The sequence below is a fragment of the Pinus tabuliformis genome, chromosome 7, assembly GCF_031772625.1.
Source record: "Pinus tabuliformis cultivar Carrire ecotype Pingquan chromosome 7, CPIR1, whole genome shotgun sequence".
NCBI classification, from domain to species: domain Eukaryota; kingdom Viridiplantae; phylum Streptophyta; class Pinopsida; order Pinales; family Pinaceae; genus Pinus; species Pinus tabuliformis.
The window spans coordinates 994,140,403-994,160,085 of record NC_142293.1 but is presented as its reverse complement, the minus strand read 5'-3'; positions in this window follow the sequence as shown (position 1 = coordinate 994,160,085).

Sequence of the window (19,683 nt, the reverse complement as noted above, 5' to 3'; positions counted from 1 at the left end):
TGTATTCAAATTCTATTGACAACAAAGCCTTCATCCCATAGACCAGTTCATAGGGTATGAACCTTGTGGTGGTATTCCATGTTGTGTTGTAGGCCCAGGTGGCCTCAACTAATCTATCCACCCAATATTTTCTGCAGCTGCTCACTACCTTGGTCAGAATTCTTTCCAAAGCCCTATTAGTGACTTCCACCTACCCATTGGCTTGTGGATGGTAAGGGGTGGAATTCATGTGCTTGATTTTATGATGTGTGATCAGGTCTTCAATCAAATTGGAAGTGAACTCACTGCCCTGATTTGTGACCAGTTCTCTTGGATACCCGAACTTATAGAATATGTTTTCTCTCAAAAACTCAACTACTTTTTCCTTTGTTGCTACTTTTATTACTTTTGTTTCTACCCATTTTTTCAGATAATTGGTGCACACAATGATGTATTGCTTCTGTTTCGAACGGGGGTTCATATGATCCACAAATTCCATGCCCCACTTCTAAAATGGCTCAAGGGTCACTTCAGGTTGCATGGGCATCTCAGCCTTTGGAGTAGGTTACCCCATCCTTTCACATCGATCACATTGGCTCGTGTATCTCCTCACATCTTGATGAAGAGTGGACCAATAGTAGCTTGCTTGCAATATTTTGAAGGCAGTCCTCTTTGCTGCAAAATGGCCTCCATAAGGCCCATCATGACAGGTCATGAGAATGCCAAAAACTTTCTCCTCCTTGACACATCTTCTCAAGATCTGATCTGGGCCAAGTTTGAAGAGATTTCCCCTAATCTAGGTGAAAGGGGCACTTTTCCTCACAATCTTGCTCTTCTCCTTTGAGGACAGGTGTGGTGGAAATAGTGTTGAAACCAAGTAGTTTGCTATATCATCAAACCATGGAGAGAGTATTGAGATAGCAAACAAGTGTTCATCTGGCATTTTACCATCCACCATTCCTTCTTCATCTGCAGTAAAATTTACTCTAGACAAAAAGTCAGCAACAACATTTTCTTTACTAGGCTTATCAACAATGGTCAAATCAAACTGCTGCAGTAAAAGGAACCATCTAATAATACGAGCATTTACATCCGGTTTGTTCATTAAATATCTAATTGCAGCATGATAAGTGTGCACAAAGGTTTGATAGCCTGTGATATAATGTATGAATTTGTTTAAGGAATGCACCATAGCTAGGAGTTCCTTCTTGGTCACCGTGTAGTTTAACTCTGCCTTTGACAAATTTTTGCTTATAAAGTATATGGCATAAGGTAACTTTTCATCAATTTGTCCTAAGGCTACTCCTATTGCTTTGTTCAAGGCATCTGTGTGAATGTGGAAAGGTAGGGCCCAGTTTGGGCCTCTCAAAATTGGGACAGTCACAAGTTTGCTTTTCAAGGTATCTAGGGCTTCTTGACAGTTTTTAGACCATATGAACTTGTCATCTTTTCCTAAAAGACCAAACAACGAAGAGGCTAACATACTGAAATATTTAATGAATCTTTTGTAATATCCAGCTAAGCCTAGGAAACTTCTGACATCTCTCACCTTTTGAGGAGGTGGGACCCTTTGGATGATGGCAACTTTGTTGGGGTCCACCTGCAGTACTTGTTGAGATATTGCATGACCTAGCATGGTCCCTTCAGTCATCAAAAATTCACATTTTTCCAGACTGAGGGATAGGTTCACTTCAATACACTTGTCCAAGACCTTTCCTAGGTTAGAAAAAGCTTCCTGAAAGTTAGAACCATAAGGAGTGAAATCATCCATATATATTTCCACTGCATCATGAACCAGTTCAGAAAATATACTCAATACTGCTCTCTAGAAAGTGGTTGGAGCGTTGCACAAACCAAAGGGAAGGACCCAATATGTAAAGGTACCCCAAGGACAAGTGAAAGTGGTCTTATCTTGGTCTTTTGGGCTGATTTGGATTTGATTGTATCTGCTAAACCCATCTAGGAAGGAGAAAAAAAATTTCCCCGCCAGACCATATAACACTTGATCTATGAAAGGGAAAGGAAAATGGTCCTTTTTAGTGGCTTTGTTCAATTCTTGATAATCGACACAGATTCTCCACTTACCATTTTCTTTGGCACTAGCACCAAAGGAGAGACCCATTCACTATCAGAGATGGGGTAGATAAATCCTGCATCAAGTAATTTTTGCAATGCTTCCTTAACAATATCTTTAAGGGCTGGATTCATCCTCCTTTGAGGTTGTCTGAATGTTTTGCAATCTTCCTTAATGTATATATGATGAGTACATAATGAAGGGTGTACTCCCTTCATCTCCTTGTAACTCCAGGCAAAGGCATCTAAATGTTTTCTCAATAAGTTGCACAACTCCTTCTCCTGGGAAGTGGATAGGGATGGATTTATTTTCAAGGTTCTTTTTGGGCCGAACTTTATATTCTTAACATGGAGAGAGGTCGGGTCGGCCACACAGAGATCAGTTAAGGGATTGTTTTGGGTTTCTTTCACCATGTCCTCTAATGGTAAGGTACTGGGGGGTGGATTCTGAATTAAATTTTCAATGATATCATCCTCATCTTACGGTTTCTCCCCCATGGCGGTTTCTAATGCATAATGTGGTGCAAAATAGACTTCATCCTCATCCTCATCCTCTAACCAAAGAGGTAGATCATGTTCTAGCAACGGTTGGGTAGGAGGGTATAGGACTAACTGTTTTGACATATGCCCATTCTTGATGTTCATGTTCCCAGCCCGATAGTTGATATAGGCATCGGCAGTAGCCAACCAGGGTCTTCCCATGATGAGACGATACCCAGTGAGCTTTGCCTTCAGCTGGAGAACCAAGAAATTAGCAGGGTACTCCCAAGAATCAATGGAAACCATCACATCTTCCATAATCCCCTCAGGGGTCATGGTGGAGTGGTCTTCTAGCTGCAATACTGTTGTGGTCTTCCTCAAGGAGACCTGGAGGTTGAGTTTGAGCATGGTATCCTTTGTCATCACATTAATGACAGCTCCCAGATCAATCAAGGTGTGTGGGATCATGGTGCCATTGATGTGGACATCAACTACTGGGCTCCTAGGGTCTAGATATTTCGGACAGATTACCTGCCCCAACATCAAGTCGGATAGTTGTCCTATTACATTGGTGGTTGGGGCATCTCTCTTGCGCTTGCCTGGATGCCTAAAGCACTTCTCTTTGTTCAACCGATTGTATATAGGCACATCTTTTATGGCTTGGAGAAGTGGTATCTTCACACATAACTATTTCATTTCGCCTAGAAGTTCAGTCTCTTCTCGGGTGGGATGTGTTGTTCACGAAAGGGTGGAATCGCTTTAGGTTCACTTTCCTCTTTATCTTCCTCAACCTCCCTAGGGTGAGGCTAGCTATCCGGGAGAACCTTCCCAGATCGCAGGTTAATCTCCTGAATCTCCACAGCATAAGTTGGGCATGATAGTTCCCCACTATATACTTGTTGAGCCTGTATTTTGTTCGGGTTTAGGTTCGGCTGGGCAGGCATTTGGGGTTGCCTTGGTGGAGTAGGAGGCAATGGTTGTGGCTGAGCAGGTGGTGGAGGCAAAAGAGTGGGAGGAGAGTTGTATTGGGGCCTCTACCCTTGATGAGATGCATTCCACTGAGGTTGTGGCTGAGCACAGGATTAGAATGAATGAGCAACTAGTTGGGCATGGTATTGAGATGGAAAGAACCAAGGAGGAGGCGTGGAATAGGACAGATGAGTAGGAGTGCCCCAAGAAGGTATGGAAGTGACTTGGTTGGGGTTGTAGTATGCCTGAGATGTCCCTTGCATCCCCTGCTGGTATGGTCTGGGTCCATGTAGTCTCCTTTGGTTCATGAAATAAAGTGGTTCAGTGGCTCCTTTGGCCCCTTGGTATACAGCTTTAAGTTCGGGTAAGGAAGGGCACTTGTCTGTAGAATGATCTTCTTCACAGACTGAACAAACCTCCATAGCTTTCAATGGGCATTCATTCCTAGGATGCCTCCTGGTGCACCTAGGACAAAAAATGGCCAAAGCCCTCTCTGCTTCCTCTTGTTTCCTTTTGATATGCAAGGTATCCATTTGCATGGCAAGAGTCTGCAACATCTAACACTTGAAGTCTTCTAGGATGTTTCCAAGTTCACCTTTGATGGATGAATTGGATGAGGAGGTATTGGCTATGGTTTGACTCCCCCTACCTCTCTTTCTGGCTACTCTAGAATGGTTTCTAAAGACAGTCTTTATGTCCTCATAAGGTAGTTGGTAGATGTCTCCCCTGGCTAGTAAATGGAGGGTATCTAGAAGGTCTTCCGAAATTCCCCTGAGTAAGACCAACTTCAGAGATCCAGGGTCAAGTGTGCACCTGGCCCTTTTGTAACTGAGATGGAACCTGTCTTCATAATCTTCCAAGGATTCATCACTTCCCATGGTCATTTACAATATTTCTTCCTTTTTATCTTTTGACCTACAGTAGTCTCATTATTTGTTATTAAAGGCCTATTGCATCTGAGCCCAAATTGTGATGCTATTGCCAGGTAACCCCATGAACTAGAGCAATGCTGCATCCTTGAGAGTAGAAGGGAATAGTTTCAACTTTTTCTCATCTTCTGCATAGCCATAGGTTCAGTAGATGACAACAAACTCAAATAAGAAGGTGTCACGATCCTCTGTGGTCAAACCATGGAAGTGAGATAGGGCTGAGGGACTTATATTCTTCATTTTGGTGTCCCCATTGGTCTCCTAGATGGGAAAGGTACCCTCTATTCTTTCTTCATTCCCCCTAGCATTTTTGTTCTCAGCCATTGTCTCAGGAGGGATGTTTTCTTCTTCTTCTTCCCCTATAGGTTCTTCAAATATATCTAGTTGTTCACCTAAAGGTTCTTCTTGATCACTGCCACCGAAGAAGAGAGAAGGTTGGGGGTGTTGGGCAAGAATTTTCCTGAATTATCTCCGTTCCTACGAGGCATGAAAGGAAATATTTTTGGTTGGATATTGTTTTTTTCACTGCTTGTGCCTGCAAAACTGAAATTGATTGAACAAACAAATTGCAGCTAACTGAAATGAACTTGCTGAAATGAAATTGTAGAACTGTAAAGGAAAGCAAATGAAATGCAAAATTGAAAGAAAGGAAATGACTAATCTACTTTTGCTGAAATGGAAATTGCAGAATTGAAAAGGAAAGCAAGGAAATGTAGAAACTGAAAGAAACAACTATTCTATTTTTGCTGAAATGAAATTTGCAGAATTGAAAATGAAAGCAGGGAAATGCAGAAACTGAAAGAAACAACTACTCTACTTTTGCTGAAATAAACTACTTAGCAGAATGTTGCAATAGAAAATAGAAGAAAGCAGTAATCACAAAATACTCTGATGCTTCCCTGGCAACGGTGCCAAAAAGTGGTGAGCACCAGTATTGCAGCAATAATGCTGCAACTCCTGGGCTTCCTACTTTACTTTTATCAACCCAGTAGTTCGTAACAAACTTGGAAGCGACGATGTTGTATGCACAAGTACTAGTTCTTACTGCAGGCTATCACTTGGTTAGCTGGCGCAAGATCACTAGGAGCTCAAGCCAACTTCTATGGATTCCAGAAGAAGCTCTATATGTGATGAAAGAAAGGAAATCTTACTCTACAGAGGCTACTCTACTTGCAGAAAGGAAAAGAAGACTGGAATGTAAAGTAAACCTAGCAAACCCTACTTAACCAACTAATCCTACTTTTGCAGAAAGAGAGATGAAAAACCATTAAATTAATGCCATTACCTACTCAAGAATTAAACAACATCCACTCAAGCTATTTCTAGAAGTCAATGAGAAAAAAACATCTTTTTGGATTTTTATCTATTTTTATGTGAAATTGTCATGCATGTAATTATTTGATTGTGAATGTGACAACAATTAGGTGGCGATGGAGTGCGGTTTTGGGACTTGAGAAGATGTAGGATGGTGTGGATGGGTCCTGGAAGGTCTCAGGTGGCCTTCTGGAGGCTTTTCCCACAACCAGACTTCAAAAACAAGCCTACAGGAAAATCTACAGGTGGCTGTAGGGGATCTACAGGAGGTCTACAGGAGGATGCCGATAGCAGGTTTAGAGGTTTTGAAGGTGTGAGAGTTGGTGGAAAGGGTAGCTGAAGGCTGAGATGATGTGTTAAGGTGCCTAGGGGTCACCAAGGATTTTTAGGAGAGGAAAACATGGTCGGGAGAGAGGAAGAAATCTTATGGAAAAACGCAAAAAACTAAGGCAGATTTGAGGTGAACTTTTGGTGACCTATAGGGCATAGATCAGGTAGGGAATGTGATGGCTGGTAGGATAACTTGCTGTGAGAAGAGATTTGCTGCAAAAGGACCTAAAAATAAAACAAGGAGATCAAGCAAGCAAGGAAACTAATTACATCAAAAAAATAGAATTTTGCATCAAGCTAATCTAGATTATGAGCTATGGAAAGAAATGCTAAAAAAATGCTATAATGAGAGAAAGTATGGAAGTAAACTTATTGCAAGACAGAAATGAGCATGGTGAAAGAGATCTAAAGCAAAGCATTAACCTTCTAACAAACTGCAATACTAGAAATCCTATGGAGAAGGCAAATCTGTGTTTTTTGTAGCAGCAAGAGGATCTTGGCCTCAGTTCATGGTCCCAAAGGGAGTAAAGGAGGCCAAGGCTTTGTTGATGGCCTTTTTGTATCTTCTTTCTATCACTATTCAACTTGCTATAGAAAACTCAAATGGAAACAACCTTCTAAATTACCAAAAGCAACCTATTCTTAACCAACAAAGAAATTTATCTAACAACAACTAATCCATAAACTGAAACAAAGCATATAAATAAAAATAAGAGGAGCTTGGATGCTTGGACTAGGCCCTAACCCAAGAGCTTCAACCCTCTGAGGTAACTTAGTGCTATCTCAAAAAGGATCTCATCCTTATTATGAAAATAATAATAGGATTACATGAAACTATCAACAAAAGTAACCTCGAAGATGAGCAGAGCAATGATGCAACAAAAAGTCAAAAATTTGACTGACTTCCTAATGAGGCCCTAGGCCTTTCTACTTATACAAAGTTGAAGCTCCCAACAGCTTCCTTAAAATCAGGGAGGCTTAGCTCCCAACAGTCGAGATAAACATAAGTTATCCTCCACTTGCTCGGTTGCCTCCTAGTGCATTGATTTTGTTGTTTGTGATTTGAGCTGCATGAAGGAGAATTTGAAGTGGTGTTGTGGGGAAAAGTATCCGACGCGGATGACCCTATCCCTACTCTAAAGGTGACAGTCTTTAGCAACAACTGAAAGTAAAGCTTTGATGTTTTCCTTTATGAAAGTACAGAGAGAAGGGAGAAAAGATCAACCAACCTGGTGTCTTGCGCTTAGTCGATCCTTGGCCTCTCTCTTTGTCTCTTGTTCCCAGCTCCTTGCTCTCTTTGCCGGTCCAGCTACACACAGATCCCGCACAAAACAAGAGAGGAAACTACAAGATACATGTACTCATAACTGATGCATGGATTAGAGTGAATCAAATATACATGTAAATACAATACATCAATGCAATACAAGTATATAGGAGAACATGCAAAACTTTATTGATAGAAGTAACAGGGTTCTGAGAAGGTTACAACCATTGATGGCTCCAATCCAGCAACACCTCCCCAGCAGCAAGAACTCTCCTCTTCACCTCTAGTAGAACAATCACCCAATAGCTCTAACTGTAAACCAACAGCACCTCCTTGCTTTACACAAAATTCCAGCCTCCTTAGACCTCATAGAAGAGCTCTATATATAGGATAGAAGAAGAAAGGATGAGTCAGCTTGAGACTGACATGAAGTTGCCTTGTGTCCTCTCCCTCTTCAGTTAATCTTCAGTTCTTGAGTCCACTTGGAGATCCTTGCTTACACATGGTGATCAAGTACCTCTTACTCATCACAGGGCGAATCTCATGAACCAAGTGTCAGTTTGGAAGCTTCCTGGGCTGTTGACACCTTGCAGGATGACTGTGCCACTTGGCCAATCTCGCCCAGCGCAGGTAGCCTTCATTAATCTTGACTTCCAGCGCAGGTACAAGGAGGGACAGTTGCATTCCAGCGCAGAAGCTCAGTGGAGCAGCTGACATGATCCAAAATAAGCCTGTTTTGAAGTGTTTTCAGGTGGAGAACTGATTGGAAGTGCTGTTGTTTGATGACCTTGTTCTTTTAGGGGTAAGAACAACATGTTTAGGGACTGAGGATCCCTGTGATTATTGACATTTCATGCTTCATGATGTGAGGCACAAAAATGTCTATAACAGTTGCCCCCTAAAGTATGAGGCCGTTTATCGGGTGAAATGCTTTATCTAGAGGGTCCGAAGTTCATTCCAGTGCTGAGGAGGCGCCCTGTAATACAATACAATACAATACATTATTTTTCATTCTATTTTCATGATCTAGCTGAGGCGGGCATTCCCATGCTCAGCTTTTATAAATACATTTTGGTACATATGACAGACGATCGTCTGAAGGTAGACTGATAATTTTCTGCTGAAATTATCATCCTTTGAATAGGATGATCATCTGTTGCAATGATGTACATGACAAATGCTTTTATATTTCCTGAATATATATCGCAGCCCGGATGGATGAAACTAGATCCGGGGTCTTCAAACTCGTTCGATCTTCACTCTAAGTACAAGTCGATCCATGTGAGAATTTCGCTGAAGTCGAACATGGAAAGACATCGCTTGATTACCGGTCAATAATGAAAACCGTTAACAAGCGCGAGAGGAATCACCAATAATGACGATGACCCTCAAGGTACTGCAGTACAATTCACGTGGCGTGAATAAAGGACTTGGCGTCGAACGCCACACAAAATCTTCTGGTCGAAGGTCATTGACGTATACCTGTCGCCGGAAGTGAGAAACTTGCCATTGAGGCATGCAAGCTTCAAAGTACTGATGGGGGTGTTCCTAGATCAACTTCTTGGATAATGAGCTGAAGTCGACAAGAAGCGATCCGTCAAAGGAGGGCCTTAATGAATCCCACATCAATGATACGGAACGGAGCTAATGACTTTAGTGGAGGTGAAAACAAACCGTGACATATGATTCAGGGTGGCGATCATGAATGGATGAAGGATAATGTATGGCAGTGGATGGGACACGGTTGACACTTTCAGAATGACCCCTCTTGAACATATAACGACACTGATGCGATGGATCGGTAGCATTACCCCAAATGTGGATGGTTTGGCGAGGACCATGGTGATGAGACCGGTGAATGAAACAACCCAACCCGATGTGGTACGGAGGAAAAGTGTCATGTTCAAGAGTGACTTGCTACCATTAAACTTTGATGTTCTCCCAATTTTTTCCCCAGTCATTTCTGACCAGTACCTCTTTATTTTTGTCAAGCTTGAGGAGGATAACATATGCTTGTTCTATAACCTGCCCTTCGGGCAAGCCCATCGCTATGATTTAACGAGCCTAGCGATAGGGAAACTCGTTCTCGTCTAAAGACAAGTTTGTCGCTATTTAATCATTTTAACGAGTCTAACGACAAAGAAAACTCGGTCCTTTTCATTTTTAGAGAGTCTGAAAAGGTACGGAAAGTCAACTCCATAATTCCTTTTTCGTCAGCAAATCCCTTAAGTCCGAAAAAGTATAAAACAATACAGAAGGGATGGCTGTTCGGTACTTTTAACGAGCCGAACAAGACAAGCGCTCGATCCTTTTGTGCAATAATCCCTCAGGTCCAAAAAGATTAAAATTTAGAGGAGGGATAGCGTTCCGGTCATTTAACGAGCTGGAAGGCCAAAACTCGGCAAACTTTTCATATTTTACGAGTCAGTAAAAAGAGCTGAAAGAAGACTCGTCTTTTGAGGAACGAGTGATAAACAGGGATAGCTACAGATTCCAGGTACAGGTTGGAATTTTCCAATCACGGCAGTGTTACGAGGATGGCTAGGTGGAATCACTCTTCGCAGCTGTTTCTCAAAAGAGGTAAACACACAAATGGAAGTGAATAATCGGCCAAATGAACGGTGGAGGTGATGGATGACAACACGATCAAGGCTCTTATGGCTGATGAATTTGCGATCTCAAAAGGTTATTTACCGGTTCATTTTTTCCATGAGCTTGAACTCTGGGGGAAACTTTTGCTCACACTTTTCTATTTTTTAACGAGCATAGATTCAGTCATAAAACTGCTCGAATTTTGCGTTTATTTTTTAACGAGCATGAACTATATGCTAAAACTGCTCGATATACCAGTCATAAAAAGAACGCCTCCCGTAAGGACCAATTTTTATAGAGCTTATGCCTTACCACAGCTATGCTCACTTTTGGCAAATTTTACTTTTGCCCCACAGGCTTCTTTCATGCAAGTTTGGAAACGGCTAATCTTAAAACCAGATAAATAACCGCCCCTAGCTTGCACTCCAGAAGGTTTGCATGCCCCCAGGTATAGGATAGAATTTCGAGGCTGCCCCTTTATCAACGAGGTTTGCCTCTTTCTTATTATCCGAAGAGGGTTCTATTTGCTGCCGCAAATCAATCCCTTTCTTCGGCGGTGTCTATCATTGGGTTGTCCAAAGATGGTTACCCTCTGTCACAACAATATAGTCCCCTACTTTGTAGGCTGCCCCTGCTTATCCTTCAAAACATATGTTTTAATGGGCGAGGCTTGAATTCAAAGATGTTTACTACTTGTTGCAATAAGGGAATTCCTACTTGGGCATTGCCCACTTTTTTAGACAAAGGTGAATGACTCTTTTGTCAAACACATAATTTTAACAAAAGATTATTATTCCAGAACAACCCCACTTCCTTCCGGACGGGGTACGGACTAGTCATATTCTTCTGCGGAAATTCTTCCTTATACCCGGGGTTTCTTCTGCCCGAAGCAGACCAGGGTGCATGCCCCCTGGGTCCTAGTCTTTCTTTCCGAATCACTCGCACTCATCGGGAAGGAGGACTGGGGGTGGAGGCGAATCTTGAGTGAACAGACCATTTAGGAATCGTATTTGACTATTTGCGATGCGAGATCCCGGAAACGAAAGTTGGTCTACGAGCTTGACCACCCTTCCTTCGTGTGGAAAACACATTACTCTAAAGAGTGAGGGGACTATCGCTCCCATGCAATAAATATAGTCCCGCCCAAGGAGTAGGTTATAATCCAAAGGTCCTTGGACGACCATCACGTTCATCTCGACGGTCTTCCCTTTCAATGTAACAGGTACATTGGGGAGGATCCCTAATGGTCGACTGGTTCCTTTATCAAAACCTGAGAGATTTCTCAACTCAGGTAAAAGCGCTGGGGAACCCAGTGCTTTCCAAGCAACAGAGGAAAGGATACTCACAGACGCCCCTTCATCAATGATAGTACCAGCCATGATCATTCTATAGATCTGAACAATGATTCTGAATGGTACACTGGCTGGTAACCGGGGTCTGCCTAGTTGATTCCAATCAAAGGATACAACCAGGTTGCTTGGTGGTGGGACCGAATATACGGCCGGATATGACTCTGATGATGTTCCTTCCTGCGATAAAGGAATGGGCGCATTGCCCTGACGCTCATCGGAGTCGGTGCTGATGAAAAGAACCTGGATGGTGTCATCCTTATTCTCTTTAGTGAGGGTGTCGCATGAAGACGACTCTTTGGCGACGGTGTCATTTGAAGACGGGTCTTCAATGACGGAGTCATTGGACGATAGAACCTCTGAAGGAAGAACTGGGTCAACTGCCGTTTCGACCTTTAGACTTTCGTCTGGTCTGGATTCAGTAGGTTCATTCTCAATGACCGACACTTCAGCTGACCACTTGAGCGGGCCTGCTGGATTTTCAACTATCGAGGGATTAGGCACGAGTTTTTGGTATCCAGGAGGAAGTCGCAACGGTGAAACCGGGCGATCTTCCAAAACTCTCTTGGCCTCATCTAAGAATGGACATTTGTGGATGGCATGATTGCCTTCACACAATAGACAGGGTGATCTTGGTCCCCTTCTTCGTCCTTCACTCTCGTTAGTTGAAGGATTGCAATCAACATGACAACCAGAGGTTGATGCCACCGGATTGTGCAACCTTGGGGACCAGTCCCTTAGTATCCGGGGAATACAAGGACAATCACGATGGAAGTGGATCCCTTTGCAAATGACACATGGCGATTTAGGCCCGGTCGGTGCAGTGTGTGGGTTTTTGTCAGCTTTCTTCTGCTTGCCCCCAGTCGCCTTCGCCAGAGGCTCCTTCTGCTTCTTTTCTCTCTTCTTCTTTTCCTTCTTCTCCTTGGGAGGCTGACTTTTGCCAGCTCTACCTTGGGAAGATGAAGGATCAGAGGAAGTATCATAAGAAGTGGAAGGCTGGTGGGTAGTTCTAGATTGTTCTGACTGTTGATTCGACTGCTCAGGATTAGTGGCGATCTGGACTACATTAGTTGAAAAGAGCCATACAGGGAGGCCGATTGTCAACCCTGGAAGTGACAATGTAGCCATATGAGGCGCACCAACATCTCCCCAAGAGGAGAAGGGATTTGGACTTCCGCCAAGGTTACTTCCTTGGTTGTTGGGCTCCATACTTTTCAACTGAAAGATCAACGTGGGAATAACAGGTGATTATGTTCCGCTTAAAATAAATTTTATTAACGACGCTTTTAGACACAAACTTGCTTTTTCATGTTTTAAGAGTCGAGAAAAAGCTAAAGATGACTCTAGTCGCCTTCGATGTTTTAACGAGCCCGAAGTGACAAATGCTCGGTTGGACCTTTTCAGTTATAGAGTTTGAAAAGGGCCAAAAGAAACTACTCTGGAGATCTAGGCAGAGGGTGTGCCAAACCTTTCGCGAAACCACAGAATACGTTTTACGGTACGGGTGGTCGATCTTCGTGAATGTTGTGTTCACTGCATCGCGATCAGTAGGGCGGTCGACACGGCTTCCTAAGGATAAAGGATAATTGCCTATAGGGGTCTCCCAATATACGCGACGGTACGCGGGAGCTCAAGTCCATATTAGTGCTATCGTCCCTCAGGAGGAATCACCCACCTTCGTAGAGATCGACAGTCACTACGTTTAACGACGCCGGAACACGTCTCTACCTAGACCTCTATTGTGAGCGTTATGTTACAATGCGTTTTTAGATTCATTCAATATATTTTAAGTTGATCTTGTTTATCAGTTTGTCTTTCAGGATCACCACGAGATGTATTGGTACAAATTCCTAAATGCAACTAAAATGATAAGCAAGCTTTTACAATCTTTTTAGCTTTGAAAATCCTAACTACTGAGGGGAGAGAAAAACAATATCTTTCCACACAGAGCACAAAGCACAAACTAATGCACTTTCTCCTAGATCAGACACACAAACTTATCAAAAATGCAAATGCAAGATGCATGTATTTCTTTTCTTTTCCCTTAATGTTGATGTAGACAAAAGGAAATTGTTGTATAATTTTCGAATTCAATTTGAAGTGTAAACAAACAAGTTTCGTCTAACATGAAAAGACACCTTACAGGTACTTGTTTTAACACGAATTCAAACCATAAGATGAAAAACAAACAAACTCAAACAGCCATGAACAGTAATAAAACTAGCTCTTAAGATCACAAAGACACTTTTACAGTTCAGGATCTAAGAGGTCACAACTATACTGGTTCGCTTTTCACAATGGGAAACTGTAACTGAAACAAGAAATACTGAAAGAACGTTCACAGTTTCATCACACAACTGAGGCGGAATAATGTCAAGGAGAAGTGGTCTACAGCAAGTACAATGACCAGCAAGCAATCAGCTAAAAATCAGTGAAAACAGGGCCAAGACACAAAGGGAAAGCTGAGCAAGACAATGGCTAACTGGACCAGCGCAGGTTCTAGTCTGCCAGTTTGACTCTCAGTGCAGTTCCCGAAGGGAGCACCTGCGCTGTAATGCAGACTGCCTGTGGACAGCCTGCACTGACACACGAGAGTTGCGTCTGCAAAGAATTCCGGGTCATAAAAAGCTCAAAAATGCACTGTTTTTGCTGAAATAAAAAGCTATAGGTCAAGTACAGGCTAAGGGATGATCAAGAGGATGAAGATCTATCACAAAGAGTAAAGAGTCTTTTGTAGATAAGCTCTTCAAATCTTGAATTTGCTCAGCAAATGAGCAAGAGTAGCAGTCCCTCTACTTCGCTTTTGATATAGTCAAAAGCTTTTCGATTTGGTACTCTTTTCTTCAAGAAATGAATAGCAAAATACTACAAACACCAACAAGATACTAGGGTCCCCAGCGGAGTCGCCAGTTTGTTGTGGGGAAAAGTATCCGACGCGGATGACCCTATCCCTACTCTAAAGGTGACAGTCTTTAGCAACAACTGAAAGTAAAGCTTTGATGTTTTCCTTTATGAAAGTACAGAGAGAAGGGAGAAAAGATCAACCAACCTGGTGTCTTGCGCTTAGTCGATCCTTGGCCTCTCTCTTTGTCTCTTGTTCCCAGCTCCTTGCTCTCTTTGCCGGTCTAGCTACACACAGATCCCGCACAAAACAAGAGAGGAAACTACAAGATACATGTACTCATAACTGATGCATGGATTAGAGTGAATCAAATATACATGTAAATACAATACATCAATGCAATACAAGTATATAGGAGAACATGCAAAACTTTATTGTTAGAAGTAACAGGGTTCTGAGAAGGTTACAACCATTGATGGCTCCAATCCAGCAGCACCTCCCCAGCAGCAAGAACTCTCCTCTTCACCTCTAGTAGAACAATCACCCAATAGCTCTAACTGTAAACCAACAGCACCTCCTTGCTTTACACAAAATTCCAGCCTCCTTAGACCTCATAGAAGAGCTCTATATATAGGATAGAAGAAGAAAGGATGAGTCAGCTTGAGACTAACATGAAGCTGCCTTGTGTCCTCTCCCTCTTCAGTTAATCTTCAGTCCTTGAGTCCACTTGGAGATCCTTGCTTACACATGGTGATCAAGTACCTCTTACTCATCACAGGGCGAATCTCATGAACCAAGTGTCAGTTTGGAAGCTTCCTGGGCAGTTGACACCTTGCACGATGACTGTGCCACTTGGCCAATCTCGCCCAGCGCAGGTAGCCTTCATTAATCTTGACTTCCAGCGCAGGTACAAGGAGGGACAGTTGCATTCCAGCGCAGAAGCTCAGTGGAGCAGCTGACATGATCCAAAATAAGCCTGTTTTGAAGTGTTTTCAGGTGGAGAACTGATTGGAAGTGCTGTTGTTTGATGACCTTGTTCTTTTAGGGGTAAGAACAACATGTTTAGGGACTGAGGATCCCTGTGATTATTGACATTTCATGCTTCATGATGCGAGGCACAAAAATGTCTATAACAAGTGGGGAGTCATAAATGAGGGGGATACCCTCCTATAAATCCTCTCCTTTGTCCACTTCAAAATATTGCTACCAATTTTCCATTAAATCTTTGACTTTGTCTTCAAAATTCAACAAAAATCTGCATTAAACACATATTAGACTCCATGGCAACATAACCAACCCAACTCACTCCATAAGCATAAATATAATAAGAAAACATGCAATAAGATAAGAGAATGGTTGATTAAACTATGTTAGGAGGCAAAATGAGCCCATATAATTACCCATTTATGGGGATCATCACGGACCGAGAAGTTTTGCGATGTGCGATGCTGAGCGGGACCGAGAATTTTATCAATGCGAGAGAAGTGATTTGAGTGATAGAGGTAGAGCGCCAAGAAATATACAAAGGTCGTGGAATGGAGGAAGGGCAATCACATCCTGTAGATCAGAAATTCTGAATGTCGAGTCTTTAAGAGTCCCTTGAATCCTGCGATAGCGATAAAGGTAAGTTTATGTATTCTTTGTGAAATATTTCTATTATAAAAGGATTATAATTGAAATAAAGCGATTAAAGGTTTATGGGGTAATTTTAATTATAACCAAGGTTAAAAGTGTGTGCTTCGGTTATATGTGTAGGCATAAGGAGTAATGAAAGTTTATGAGGGTGTCATAAGTCCCGATGGAAAGGACTGATTAAGGGTCGGCTGGAGTTGGTTAATAAATCGTTCTGCATGAGATTGAATTAAGGGGTCTTAAACCTTAATTTGTGAAGGTTTGAAATAAAGGAATTATTGAAATTCCTGGGACAATGAGATTATGCATTTTATATGTGTACTGTGGGTAACGCGGGTTTTTCTTCCGTCAATATATATATATATATATATATATATATATATATATATATATATATATATATATATATATATATATATATATATATATATCTATATATATATATATATATATCTATATATATATATATAGAGAGAGAGAGAGAGAGAGAGAGAGATCTCTCTCTCTCTCTCTCTCTCTATATATATATATATATATATATATATATATAATTTCAAATTTAACTTTAAGACCTCTTAAGAAATTTCACCTTCACATAACCAAACTAGCGAATCCGGAGGTGACACTTATCGCAACCCCATTGGGCGAAAAATGAAGAAGATTCCTCTTGCTGACTGGACTTCCATGTCATTATTTTGTCCTACTCTGTAGTTTTTTTAGCTATTTAGGAAAACGAACAACATGCCTTTTCTCCTTCATCCAAATTGTGGTTTCGGTGAAACATATTTCATTATGATCATCTTGATGAGACGACTGCTGTCGTACAATTTTCGAGCCATTCTGAGAACTTTTATTTTTAGCTAAATATTGAGCACCTGATCTGTTGACACCTAATCATCAGGATTGGGTGAATATAAAGTAAATAAATAATAAGTAATATGAACAGTCATCGGGAGATGAAGTGAATATTCTCTCCCTCATGTATATAATAAAGACCACCTAAAGGAATATGATATACGAATCAATTTTGCTTTGAGGAGTTATTCGCTGGCTTGACATCGTATTAGAGCCAGCTTCCAAATTAGTTTTAACTCCCTTCTTCCTACTGCACTCTCTGTCCACTGTCTACTGCACTCTCTGTCCCCTCCACAGTCACTGCCACTCTGTAGTCGCTGCCACTATCTAACGCATAACAATTCCGCCATTTCGCTTCATAGTTGCTCTGTTGAAGAAGCATAACAAAACCAGAACTATTCCACTGAACAGTCTCTTGTTGCGTGGCCCCAAGAACCATCGTGAGGCTATCAAATTGAGATCTGAGAGTATGATGTGGTTGCTGGGTACATGAGCTCTGCGTAAAGCATTACCTCAGTTAAAGCACACCTGCATTGATGATATGAAAGCACACCTACGTGCGTGAATCAGGTTCCATTGTTGGGATGCGGAAGCGCTGGTATTTATGCTGGTACTATAATGCTGCTATTATAACGCTTGTATTCACGCTGGTCTAATATTAACACTGTTATCATTGTATGCGTTGAATTTTTTGGCATTATATTCAAGCTGGTCTCATATTAACGCTGCTATCATTGTATGCGTTGTAGTTTTGGCATTATATTCAACCTGGTCTCATTACAATATATTAACGCTGCCTATACGCTACCTGATTTGGTATACGCTACTTGATTTGGTCTGAAAATATTTTTTATAGTTTGAACTCTTGATACGTTGCCTGATTTTGTGATACACTCCTGGTACCTTGAACTGTTTTGGTACGCTACCTGATTTTGTGCATGTTTTAAAATTGCAGCTGTGTGTTAAAATTTTTTGAAGGGCTGCATCGGGTGATCAATGTAAAACAAAAGAAACCCATATATATTTTGAATAGTGCATATTACCAAAAAAAATAAAAGTTGATATATACCTCTTGGGTATTGACATTTGCTGTCAATTTGAGTCTGTTGTCCCGTCATATCAGAACTATATTTTTTTCCCATTAAGATTAAAAGTTTTGCAGCAGAAGTTTTTTTGTTACAGTATGCATTCAATCATATCCATAATGGGAATAGTTCTCACAGGCAAAGAGAACTATCCTGAGTGGTCCCGGATGATAAAACAAATGCTCATTTTCAATGAATTGTGGAAAGGAGTGTGTGTTGGAGACGGAGACAAAGAGCCAGAACAACCTACCTCAGACAAAGAGCTCGTCATTTGGGAAAACAAGAATAGCAAAGCTTATGCATTAATCATAGCATCTGTAAATGAAGAGATGAGTTGCTATATTTTGCCATTTTCAACTGCTTTTGAAGCCTTACAAAAGCTGAAAGAACTCTATGACTCACATTCTGCACTTGAAGTCATTCAACTCATGATTAAACTCTTCACTCTTGAATTGCAAAATAATGATCCTCTTGCTCTTGCATCTGAAGTAAAGTCTATAATGAATGATATCAAATCCACTAAGGTTTAATTGGATATTCCTCTTATCGCTTTTCTCAAGGCACTGTATCCTACTTACTCCAATTATCTTGAGTCATTGCAAGCAAATGGAAATTTCAAAGATATCACCTTTGACTCTCTTGTGAAAAAGTTTGCTGAAAGAGAGAAAGCTTTTGGAAAGAAGACAGCCCCTGAATCTTCTGAAGAGGTTGTGTGCCTTGCTCATAAAGAAAAGCATCCTGCTCAAGATTCTTCAAGAGGAAGAGGTGGTCGAAGAGGAAGAGGAAGATATTTCAGAGGCACGGGGAGCAGACACTCTCAAGGAGAAAAGGCAGATTTTCACTGCATACGCTGCAAAAGAAATGGATCACATGATGCCTCTACATGCAAGTTACCATGGGACAAAATTGAGCAGCAAAGAAACCAACAGAAAGGTAAAACTGATGATACAGACAAAGGTAAAGCACCTAAATCCGCTCACTATGTTGTGGCATAATGTAATATTGGAGTAAATGAAGATTTATTTAATGCTTCACTTGCTTCTTGGAAAAATGATTGGTTTCTTGATTCAGGAGCAACCTGCCACATGACTCATAGAAAATATTTTTTTTGAAGAATCCACTGACAATTTTGATGGAGCATTATACTTTGCAGACCAATCAAAAATTAAGCCATCAGGGCTTGGCACAATCAGGCTTAAACTTCATGGTCTTCCAAACTTTCTTCTGCATCATGTTCTATATCTCCCACAACTCAAGAGAAACTTGTTGTCCTTGGTCCACATTCGCCAGCAAGGTCACTCCATTCATATGTTTGATGGCAAGCTTGAGGTAAGAAAAGTGTTTTACCACTCACTTGTCATGAAGGGAATAGAAGAAGAAAGGCTTCTCAAGCTGCAAGGTACCTCTACTCATGCACAAAATTTCTCATACAATTCTCATCATGAAGAAGGTACACTTCCATCAAGTTTATTATGGCATGCTAGACTTGGACATTTGAAGTATGACAACCTCGGCTTGTTGAAGAACAATGGTGTTGCTGGTTTGCCTACAATTCCTAGGAAATTTAAGCAATGTGATGCTTGCATTCTAGGAAAGCATAGCAAATAGTCTTTTCATGATTCACATTCAAGAGCACATATAAAACTTGAAATCATTCATTCAGATTTATGTGGTCCAATTCCTGTTCCTTTTGCAAATGGAAACAAATATATGATGACATTTATTGATGACTACACTAGAATGTGTTGGGTTTATTTATTGAAGAACAAATCCCATGCTTTTCAAACATTCAAGAACTTTCATAAATGGATTGAAAATGATGCACAATCTCATATTGGGTCTATTCGCACTGATAATGGAAAAGAATACACATAAAATGAATTTGAAAACTATCTTCGCCAACATGGGATCAAACATCAAACAATTGTGCCTTATAATCCCCAACAGAATGGTGTAGCTGAAAGAATGAATAGGACAATCTTAATTA